The sequence below is a fragment of the Triticum aestivum genome, chromosome 3A, assembly GCF_018294505.1.
Source record: "Triticum aestivum cultivar Chinese Spring chromosome 3A, IWGSC CS RefSeq v2.1, whole genome shotgun sequence".
Taxonomy (NCBI): Eukaryota; Viridiplantae; Streptophyta; class Magnoliopsida; order Poales; family Poaceae; genus Triticum; species Triticum aestivum.
Window position 1 is genome coordinate 121303026 of NC_057800.1, and position 12101 is coordinate 121315126.

Consider the following 12101-nt stretch of genomic DNA (forward strand, 5'->3'; position numbering starts at 1 on the left):
AGTCACATCGATCTAGCCGGTAACACCTCATATCACTTTGCGGCCTCACGCACGGTATCCCACGGGTGTCGCCTTACCATGGCCCGGGACCGTTTGCGCCTTTTGGCTCACGTATATGATAGTGTCGCTAGCATCCATATGACAGAGAACCCGGGCCGACATGGCTAGTCGTGAACCCAAAGCGGCACTAACCTATGGAGACAGGCATACATGAATCACATCGAGCATGTCGGTCATCAGCGAGTGATTCCGGGCTGTAGCACTGGGCTAACAGGACTCCGGGAACCCGGGCTGTAGCAGGCTAGGCAGGACTCCGGATGTCACCGCGTGACATTTCCCCGAAGGGACAGACACAGGAACGAAGTGAAACACATGCCGGCCAGTCAAGTGATCTGAGCAGTAGTGCTGGGCTAGCAGGACTCCGGTGAACCGGGCTGTAGCGGACTACTATGGCTCAAGGAAGCACTAGACTACATTTCCCCATAAGAGAGGCTGCCAAGGATAAACAACTAGATTGTCGGATCCCACACATACCAAGCATTTCAATCATACACACAATATGCTCGGTATGTGTAAATACAACATGGCATCACAACATAACTCTACGACTCAAAGTATTTATTCATTAGGCTCCGAGGAGTGAGATATGACAAACATGTGTCTTATGACCCAACATACAAAGCATACAAGCAACAAGCACATGCGGAAGCTTAACTTGTCTGAGTACAGACAACTACAAATGAAAAAGGCTGAGAAGCCTGACTATCTACCAGATCCTGCCGAGGGCACAAGATCGTAGCTGAGGTATCAAGCTAATCGTCAAAGTTCACGCGGAACTACTAGCGAGACTGAAGTCTCTCTGCAAAACATAAATTAAACAAACGTGAGTACAAAGGTACTCAGCAAGACTTACATCAGAACTAAACTACATATGCATCGGTATCAACAAGGGGGGGTGGTGGAGTTTAACTGCAGCAAGCCAGCTTTGACTCAGTGGTTAACCTGAACTACGATTGCAAGCAACTCTTTTGAGGTGGCGCACACGAGTCCACATATTCACCATTCAATACACCACTATGGATCCGCTCCTGTCTCCCTACGAGAAGGCCATCCATAGCACTCACACTTATCTTGCGAGTTTTAGAGTATCCACTTTCACTTGTCTATGAACTATTATAGGCAACCCAGAAGTCCATTACCGCGGACACGGCTATTCGAATAGATGATGTTAACCCTGCAGGGGTGTACTTCTTCACACACGCTCTCACCACTTACCGCCGTTTACACGACATGTACTCGGCAACCTTCAAGCGGAAGCCCAACGAGGGTGTCGGCCACGGCCTACCTAAACACTCAAGTCTCTAGTCCAGGTTTATCGCCTATCCAGGTTCCATCCGCAGGGAGTCCGGCCGAGGTTTCCACATACGGCCCCGAACGATGTGAATAGGGTTCCCGGGACACCAAACGGGCGCCCGGTACACCGTGCCACGGTGTATCTACCGCATCATAGCCCACCCCTAGGGTCAGCGCTACGCACGGCCGCCAACACATATCCTATAAACACCAGAAACTAGTTGCAACTCCTGGACAGAGGACAAGGGTGATCAAGAAGCCGAGAGGGTCCATTGGTTTCGGGCCCAATGCGTGGTAGTAACTGTTTCATTGATCACAAACACAGAACTCAGATCCTAAGGACGACTTCAATGAGAGAACCCACCATGTACTCCTACATGGCCTCTCACCGCTACCTTTACCAAATCATGTTCACACACTTAGCTCTCAACAGTAGGACATGTTTACACACCTCCGATTCATCCCCGATGAATCAGACCTGACACAACTCTATGCAATAGCAGGCATGACAAATAAGCATGAATGAGTAGGCACATCAGGGCTCAAACAACTCCTACTCATACTAGTGGGTTTCATCTATTTACTGTGGCAATGACAGGTCATGCAGAGGATAAGGGGCTCAACTACCGCAGCAAGTAACTATTGAATCGTTGTTGTCCTAATGCAGTAAAAGAGAGCAGGAGCGAGAGAGTGGGATTGTATCGGAATGAACAAAGGGGTTTTGCTTGCCTGGCACTTCTGAAGATAGTATAGTTCTTCATCGGTGTCATCGAACTCGTCGTCGGAACCACGTCTATCGAGAGGGGACAAATACCGGCAAACAAAGAGGAACACAATCAATGCAATGCAACAATTATGATGCATGATAGTGTCATGGCAATATGCTGTTGATTGAGCTAATGCAACTAGCAACCATATTAAATGAAGTTGGTTTGAACCAAGGGTTCAAATTCAAACTCCATATGTGCTTATTTAAATGTCATTTATGCAAATTGCCCTGTACAGCAACCCTAGGTTGTTCAAACATGCATGCAAATGCCATAAACAGATTCCTTGAATTTTTCTGATAATTTTTCATATATAATTTATCTTATTTGGAGTTACGGTTGAATTTCTATGATTTTTAGAAGTTTAAATTGTTTTCTGGAATTTCCTGTATTATTTTAAAACCAGAAATTCCTTTACTGCGTCATGCACTATGTCATTATGACATCAGCAGGTCAACAGGGTCGCCCAGAGTCAAACCTGACGGCTGGGACCCACTAGTCAGTCTCACAGAGCTGGCTAGTGTGGCTGACATGTGGGCCTGGTCAACGGCCACGTCAGCGGGGTCAACTCTGACGCGTGGGTCCCGCTGGGTTAATCTAAACTAAACAGAAAATGAAGCCCGGGGTTAGTTAGGGCGTGGGCCCATATGTCAGCGGCTATGGGGTTAAATTAGCAGTGTCATTAGCATTAACTAAGTGTGCCACGTTGGAGTCACCGGAGTTCAGCCGGCGGCGACCAAACCCGTGGCGGAAACTCGCCGGAGTTGCTCGGGTTTCGCGTACAGGCCGCGGTTTGAGCCGCGGTTGGCCTCTATGGGTAGCTGGCGTTGCAGCGCGTCGCCTGGTGGTAGTAGCTGGGCCTGGGGTGGCCGGAGTCGACGACGGCGTCAAGTCGAGCGGCGGCCGGAGTTCGGGCACCTGCGGGTTTGGTGTTGTGGTGCATGGGAGGAGGAGCCGGTGGGTGAAACGTGCTCCTGGGGATGCACTGAGTGCAGTGACGCGCTCGGTTTGGACGGAGGCGTACCAAAACGACGACGGCGACAAGTCTGGCGCCGGTGAGGTCTCGGTCTCGACGGAAACGAGGGCTACGATGAGCTAGTGGGTATGAGAGTAGGGGGGATCGATAGAGGAGCTCACCGCGAGTTCAGAGGTGGCCTCGGCGAGCTGGGGGAGGGGCTGGTGGTGACGAGAGGTCGCCGGTGATCTCGGTGGCCGAACGAAGAGGGCGGCGGCGGTGCCGGTGTTGCAGCGCGTCCGGGGCCTCGTGGCTCATCGAGGAGGTAGAGGACAAAGTGGCGGAGCTCCTGGGCATGTCCAGGGAGCGAGGGGGAGGCAGTGGCCGCGGTGGTGCTTGTCGGCGGCGACGGACCCGTTCGGGTGGGTGAGAGGAAGAGGTCCAGGGGAGGGGAGAAGCCACGGGTGAGGGAGAGAGAGATCTGGGGGGTGCCAGGGGCGTGCGTGGCGGCGTTAGAAGGTCCGGGGAGGAAGCAGGAGGTGGCCAGGGGCGAGCGCGCGCGCGACAGCGAGCTGCTCCTACTGGCAGGAGGAAGACGACGCGGTGGGGTGGTGGGCTGGGCTCTCTATGGTGCTGGGCCACAGCTGGGCCGACTAGGTGGGCTGCACAGTGAGGCCAGGTAAGTTTCTGCTTCTTTCCTTTCTGTTTTCATTTATTTAATGCTCTGTTGTTTGTTTTGAATTAGTAAAAATACTAATCCATTTTAGAAAATTCTGAAAATAATCATAGGCACCTTTGGAATTACTCCCAACAGCCTAAAATTACTTTCAAAAGTATTTGGGCATTTAAAAGTATTTATAGTATTTTAAGTGCCCAAATGCAAATAGTTATGTCTTAACTCAAAAATCCAAAATGGCTCCAAATTTTATGAACCCATTTTTGGCAGAGGTTTTAGCCCGAACCAAAAATGATGAACATTTTTGAAAACCATTTGGATTCACTGAGAATATTTTTTTGTTGAACCTAGTGAATTCCTTTTAATGCTAGGGTTTAGGCAATCCCCATTTCAGGTTTAACTGAAATTTAGACATGATGCAACACCAGATGCTAGCACTAGGCATTATTAGAACTAGGGATGTGACACATCCACTGCCGCATCTTGCATGGCTCCGCGTCGTCCCCTTCCTAGGCCTTGCCGTCGCCCACCGCCGTGGTGCTCTCGGCGCGGCGTGGTCAATGTGGTCAACGACCGACTTCCATCGGAAGAGTACTGTACGTGGAGAGGCTGACAGCTGAGTCCACGACAGCCGCAAGGAAGTGCCTCCTTATTACGCGGAAAATAATTATTCCTCCACCTGACAGTGGGGACCCACCGGACGGGCCACCAGTATTTTGCAAAAAAATCGTTTCCCCCTGACTGCGGGGACCCACCGGACGGGCCACCGTATTTCACGAAAAAAATGTTCCACCCGCTATCAGCTCGGATATACCGGAAGTGCCTCCTTATTACGCACAAAAAATGAATACTCCCCCAGCTAGCTAGGACCCACCTTGCTGGGAGGCTGACTTGTGGGCCTACTAAGTTGACGGGGATGAAGGGCTTTGTCAACTTAGTCAATATGAACGATTCTAGCTCCAGTGACCGTACGATGTCCATCCAACGACCGTAGTGCTTCTTCAACCTCTGGTCTTCTTGCTCCAACCGCCCAAAGCAGCACCGGTCGTGCTGCATGCTCCTGCCTCCCGTGGTCGGTTGTGCTGCCGCAGAGGCCTCACCGCCCCCTACTATTCCCACCGCTGGCCAACCCCTGCGGCGATGGCAGCCTCACACCGCAGCCAAACCAGTGAACCCTCGTAGTCCTCTCCGCGCGGGCTTCCACTGCCGCGTCGTCCCCTTCCTAGGCCTCATCGTCGTCCACCGCCGTGGTGCTCTCCGCGCGGCGTGGTCAACGTGGTTAAGGAACGACTTTCATTGGAAGAGTACTGTACGTGGAGAGGCTGACAGCTGGGTCCACGGCCACAGCCCAGTTTTTTTGTGATTTGCCAAGTAAGTCGCTTTGTCACGCCTGTTGAGCTGCAAATCTTTCAAGACGAGGAGAGCTTTCATTCGGCTTGCCGAGAAAATGTCCCATCTACAATGAGAAATGCGTTATACATTTTTAAAACACATCAAAATTGTAATTAGTTTCAAATATCTTTTTTTTCATTTCAAGATTTTAAATTACATTAATTTTTATGCATGGAGAATTTGTTGGATTTTATATTGATATACATTTATTTTTAAAATCAGTTTGAATGTGAGTCGAAATTTCGGGATTAAAAACAGTTCGAACCACACCAAAATATGCAAAATTTCGTATAATTTTTTAACCGTTGCCACAATATGGGCTGTAATGCTAACAAAAAGAACATGGGCTCCAAAAAAAACCTTAAGATTAGCAAATGGACTGTAAATTATTAGAAATAATGGCAGATGGGCTGTATGCTGTTTTCCACAGATTTGAGGCTTTCCTAAAAAAAGGTTGACGCACAAGCACTAACTGTTGGATGTCCATCCAACGGCCGTCGTGCTTCTTCAATTTCTGCTCTTCCTGCTCCAGCCGCTCAAACAAGTGCCGGCGGGACTGCCTACTCCCTCCTCCTCCTCGCGGCCGGCTGTGCTGCCGCGCAGGCCTCACCGCCCGGCCGTACTCCCATCGCTGGCCTAGCCAACCCTCTACTCACCCACACCTGTTGTTATTCTCCGGCGACAGCAGACGAACCAGTAAACCCTCGTACAGTTGTACTCCCCTCCGCGTGGGCAACAACTGCCGAGTCTTCCCTGCCTCTGTGTCGTCCCCTTCCTAGGCCTCGCCGTCGTCCACCACCCTGGTGCTCTCGGCGCGGCGTGGTCAACGTGGTCAAGGAACGACTTCCATCGGACGTGGACTGTACGTGGAGAGGCTGACAGCTGGGTCCACGGCCGCAACAAGGAAGTGCCTCCTTATTATGCGAAAAATAATGATTCCTCCACCTGACAGCTGGGACCCACCGTACGGGCCACTGTATTTCACGAAAAAAACGTTTCCCCCTGACTGCTGGGACCCACCAGCTACATCTTCGCATGCAAGGAAGTGCGTCTAGGCAAAAAAACGATTCGCCCCCTGACTGCTGGGACCCACCAGCTACATCTTCGCAGGCAAGGAAGTGCCTGATAGTCGGGACCCACCTGGTCGAACCGTACCTAGCGTTGTCATTCTGGTCGCGAATGTGTATGTACATACTAGTCGATGTAGAGGCGCGCATGTGTCGTAGTAGAGGCGCGCACGTAGCATGTACACGTACGTACAGCGGCCAAGGTGCAAAAAAGAAAATACGGCCATGTATGTGTACATACGGGCGGGGTCTCGAACGCCTACCCGCGCATATGTACGGCCAGGACTCGTGTACATGGCTGGGTCGGAATGGAGAAACATCTTCGTCGTCGTGTTCATGGGGAAGCAACGGAATGCGTCGTGTTCATGGGGAGGCAATGGAATGCGTCGTGTTCATGGGGAGGCAACAGAACGCGTGGAAGCCAACCGGCTGGGTCGGAACGGAATGCGTGGTCGTGTTCATCGGGAGGGCTTGGACGGAACAGGTGATGGAAACGAGGCCTGGCATACCGCACAACGGAGAAAATAGACCTCCTACGTTCGGAACGGGGTCCTGTTGATCGGGAGGGGTCTAGCGTACTGCAAAACGAAGGAAACGGACCTCCTACGGTCAAAACGGGGGTCTAGTTCATCGGGAGGGGTGTGGCGTACCGCAAAATGGACGAAACGGACTTGTGTTGGAGCGCTACGGTCGAAACGGAGGTCCTGTTCATCGGGAGGGGTGTGGCGTACCGCAAAACGGGACTCCACGGGATACTGTTCATCTCCACCGTCGACCCCCTCCAGCCTCCACGAGCTACTGTTCATCCACCGTCGACCTCCTCCAGCCTCCACCTGCGACTGTTCATCCATGGGCTCCTGTTCATCCAGCCTCCACCGCGCGACTCCACCGGCTACTGTTCAACCAGCCCTCTCCACGGGCTCCTGTTCAACCACCCCTCCACGGGCTACTGTTCATCCTGCCCTCCACCGTCTAATGTTCATCCTGCCCTCCACGGGGTGGTCCTGTTCATCCAGCCCTCCATGGGGTCCTGTTCATCCAGCCCCAACCGGCTCGATCGATCGGGGTCCTGTTCATCCAGAGGCAACACCACGGGGTCCTGTTCATCCATCCCCACCGAGAACTATTCATCCAACCCCCCCGGCAACGCTCACTGTTCATCCAGAGGCAGCATCGATCGGCTTCAGTTAGCAGCAGTACCGAAGGAATCGCTCGATCAGGTTCAGTTAACAGCCATCGATTGATCGCTCGAGTTCAGTAACGCGTAGCCTGCAGTGCAATCGCTCGGGTTCAGTTAGAGCCAACGCCTCGCACACACGCACGTATGTGTACGAGAGAAACGCGCATCGCTCGGCCCCCGACCTCCCACCGTAACCGGGAACTCCCCAAAATTTTCCTCGCCCTCGCTTCTACCACGTTTTTTTCCGTCATGGACGGCCCAAAGAATGTCATGCAGTTGCATCTCCGGCCCGCCTAGGACGAAAAGCCCATTTTCTGTCATGATTTTTTGTCATAGAAGTACGAGCCCACCACATCTATGATGATATCGGGTTTTGTCACAATTATCGTCATAGAAGTGTCATATGTATGACAGAAATTTTTTTTGTTCAGCCCAAAATGTCACAGATGTGTCTTTTTTTGTAGTGTCTATAGAGATAGATCAAGATGCTTGATATATTTTTCAATGAGTACATACCTTGACAAGATTTTGAAGTAGTTCAAAATGGAACAGTCAAAGAAGGAGTTCTTGCCTGTGTGGCAAGGTGTGAAATTGAGTAAAGACTCAAAACCCGACCACAGCAGAAAATAGAAAGAGAATGAAAAGTCATTCCCTATGCCTCAGTCATAGGTTCTATAAAGTATACTATACTGTGTACCAGACCTATTGTATACCTTAGCATGATTTTGGCAAATGAGTACAATAGTGATCTAAGAGTAGATCACTGGACATCGGTCAAAATTATCCTTAGAGGACTAAGGAAATATTTCTCGGTTATGGAGGTGATAAAAGAGTTCGTCGTAAAGAGTTACGCCGATGCAAGCTTTTGACACCGATCTAGATGACTCTAAGTCTCAATCTTGATACATATTGAAAGTGGGAGCAATTAGCTAGAGTAGTTCCGTGCAGAGTATTGTAGACATAGAAATTTTCAAAATACATACGGATCTGAATAATGTTGCAGACCCGTAGACTAAGCTTCTTTCACAAGCAAAACATGATCACTCTTTTGGTGTTAATCACATAGCGATGTGAACTAGATTATTGATTATAGTAAACCCTTTGGGTATTAGTCACATGAGGATGTGAACTAATCACATAAAGATGTGAACTATTGGTGTGAAATCACATGACGATGTAAACTAGATTATTGACTCTAGTGCAAGTGGGAGACTAAAGGAAATATGCCCTAGAGGCAATAATAAAGTTGTTATTTATATTTCCTTATATCATGACAAATGTTTATTATTCATGCTAGAATTGTATTAATCAGAAACTTAGTACATGTGCGAATACATAGAAAAACAGAGTGTCCCTAGTATGCCTCTACTAGACTAGCTCATTGATCAAACATGGTTAAGTTTCCTAGCCATAGACATGTGTTGTCATTTGATGAACGGGATCACATCATTAGAGAATGATGTGATGGACAAGACCCATCCGTTAGCTTAGCATTTTGACTATGAGATTATGAGATTATGCAACTCCCAAATACCGGAGGAACACCTTGTGTGCTATCAAACGTCACAACGTAACTGAGTGATTATAAAGATGTTCTACGGGTGTCTCCGATGGTGTTTGTTGAGTTGGCATAGATCGAGATTAGGATTTGTCACTCTGATTGTCGGAGAGGTATCTCTGGGCCCACTCGGTAATGCACATCACTATAAGCCTTGCAAGCAATGTGACCAATGAGTTAGTCACGGGATGATGCATTACGGAACGAGTAAAGAGACTTGCCGGTAACGAGACTGAACTAGCTATGATGATACTGACGATCGAATCTCGGGCAAGTAACATACCGATGACAAAGGGAACAACGTATGTTGTTATGTGGTTTGAGGGATAAAGATCTCCGTAGAATATGTAGGAACCAATATGATCATCCAGGTTCCGCTATTGGTTATTGACCGGAGATGAGTCTCGGTCATGTGTACATAGTTCTCGAACCCGTAGGGTCCGCACGCTTAACGTTCGGTGACGGTCGGCATTATGAGTTTATGTGTTTTGATGTACCGAAGGTAGTTCGGAGTCCCAGATGTGATCACGGACATGACCAGGAGTCTCGAAATGGTCGAGACATAAAGATTGATATATTGGAAGGCTATGTTTGGACACCGGAATGGTTTTGGATAAGTTCGGGCAATTACTGGAGTACCGGGGGGTTACCGGAACCCCCCGGGGAGTCAATGGGCCTTAATGGGCCATGGTGGAAGAGAGGAGGAGGCGGCCAAGTGTGTGTGTGTGTGTGGGGGGGGGGGGCGCCCCCGAAACCCAATCCGAATTGGGAAGGGGGACGGCCCCCCTTTCCTTCTCTCCTTCTGCCTCTTCCTTCTTCTCCTACTCCAACTAGGGAAAGGGGCGAAACCTACTCCTACTAGGAGTAGGAATCCCCCTTGGGGTGCGCCATAGAGAGGGCCGGGCCTCCCCTCCTCCACTCCCTTATATACGGGGGAGGGGCACCCCATAGACACACAAGTTGACAGTTGGCTTAGCCGTGTGCGGTGCCCCCTCCACAGATTTCCACCACGGTCATATCGTTGTGGTGCTTAGGTGAAGCCCTGCGTCGGTAACTTCATCATCACCGTCATCACGCCGTCGTGCTGACGAAACTCTCCCTCGGCCTCAATTGGATCAAGAGTACGAGGGACGTCACCGAGCTGAACGTGTGCAGATCGCGGAGGTGCCGTGCGTTCGGTACTTGATCGGTTGGATCGCGAAGACGTTCGACAAATCAACCGTGTTACTTAACAATTCCGCTTTCGGTCTACGAGGGTATGTAGACACACTCTCCCCTCTCATTACTATGCATCTCCTAGATAGATCTTGCGGGATCGTAGGATTTTTTTTTTAAAATACTGCGTTCCTCAACAATATTGCCATTTTAATATCGCAAAACTATGCCAGGGAATCCAACATATCATATTCGATGATCTATAATTTTATGCAAGATTTTATGATTAACCATGTGAATGACCAGTTCCTGTTAACTCTCTAAATAGATATAAGTGAAACAGGAGAGTTTAATTTCTTTTACAAAAGAATCGGCCAAGATCTAACAAATATAAGTGAAACAAAAGAGCATTCTGCAGCCAATTGAATTTAGTCTCCGTTGACCGATGTATAGAATTGCCGCAACTACTGTTCAGGATGAGGTGAAGTTGGAACCGACGAAGTGGTGGAGCTGCAATACAGTGACCGCCGGCGAGTTGCAGCGAGCTCGGGCGGCATCTCCGCTACGACCGCAAGGGTGACCGCCTGCGCGGGGAGGATTGGCAGCGTTGACCGGATAAGAGAAGCAAATGTGACATATGACAGTCACGCGGTCTCACATGGGACGCTCGGCATTCGACCGGCCGAAAGTTGGGCCGGCGCCTAGCACTGTCCTATGGGATATTGTATATTTGAAAGTGTTAGAAATTTGCATAAATTCCTTAAACTGCTATTGATCAGTATGTACTGTGCGCTATACATATGTACTGAAATATGGTGTATGTTTGCCCTACAAAGAAATGGTGTATGTTTGGATGTGAAAGATGTGTACAAGAACTTTATGCAATGCTATCACAAAAATTTCTAATGTTAAATATTTAACGTTGTTTAAATATAAATATAGTTTTGTAGACATATATCAATATGTGATTGTATCGTGTATGTCCACATGTTAGAAATTGGCCTAAATTATTTAAGTTGCCATTGGTCAATACATACTTATATGTACTAAAAATGTGAATTATCAAACTAACATGTGGTTGAATGGTTAGAAGGACAGTGGTATCCCAGCCTATCAGGGTTCAAGTCGTAGGCTTTACACCGATGCTCGTATTTTTCTAGATTTATTTCAGGTCTTACAACGATGTGCACTCAATGGAGGGAGATATTTCGGTCGACTACAAAGACGTTTGTGACGAGTGCATCAACCTCAAGTTGATGTGCCAGCTCGGTCTAGGGGCAGAGTGTGCGTGTGTGCGTTCATAAAAGGAGTGTATGATCGTTTGCGTCGGTATTGTGTTCAAAAAAAGATGTGTCTACTATATTATTTTTCTCCGTTCGTAAATATAAATCGTTTTAGAGATTTTATAAAAAGGACTACATACAGATGTATATAGACATATTTTAAAGTGTAGATTCACTCGTTTTTGCTCTGTATGTAGTCCGTATTGAAATCTCTACAAAGACTTATATTTAGGGGACTATAGTAATAATAGTAATAAAAGGTAATTCCTTATCAAGATCTAATACTAGCTAAATTAAGGGCATGCAAGTGCTCTGGCATATTCTGGCTGGAACAAATTTGGAATGGAACCGACACGCACATTAATTAGCATTATTATTAGTTTCCTTATCTACCTGCACGTTTAATGAAGCAATAATTTACTTCCTTATTCGTAGGAGTGCAAATTAAGTCCATATTAGCCTTAGAGAATCTCGATCTCTTGTAATAGCGAGGTAAGAGTAATACTAGCCATCGGATCTCTCCTAATTAACGGCTCGTATCAATTTGGACCATCTGTTGCCTAGAGATGTCACCTCGGCATCGGCGGCGTCGCCATGTCGATTCCATTGCGGAACGTACGTCAACAATGTCCAGCACTCTAGAACGGCGAAGAGGACCCATCATTTCGTGGTACTTTACCCCCTCCGACCTCGACGGGTACCACTCTCTCTATAA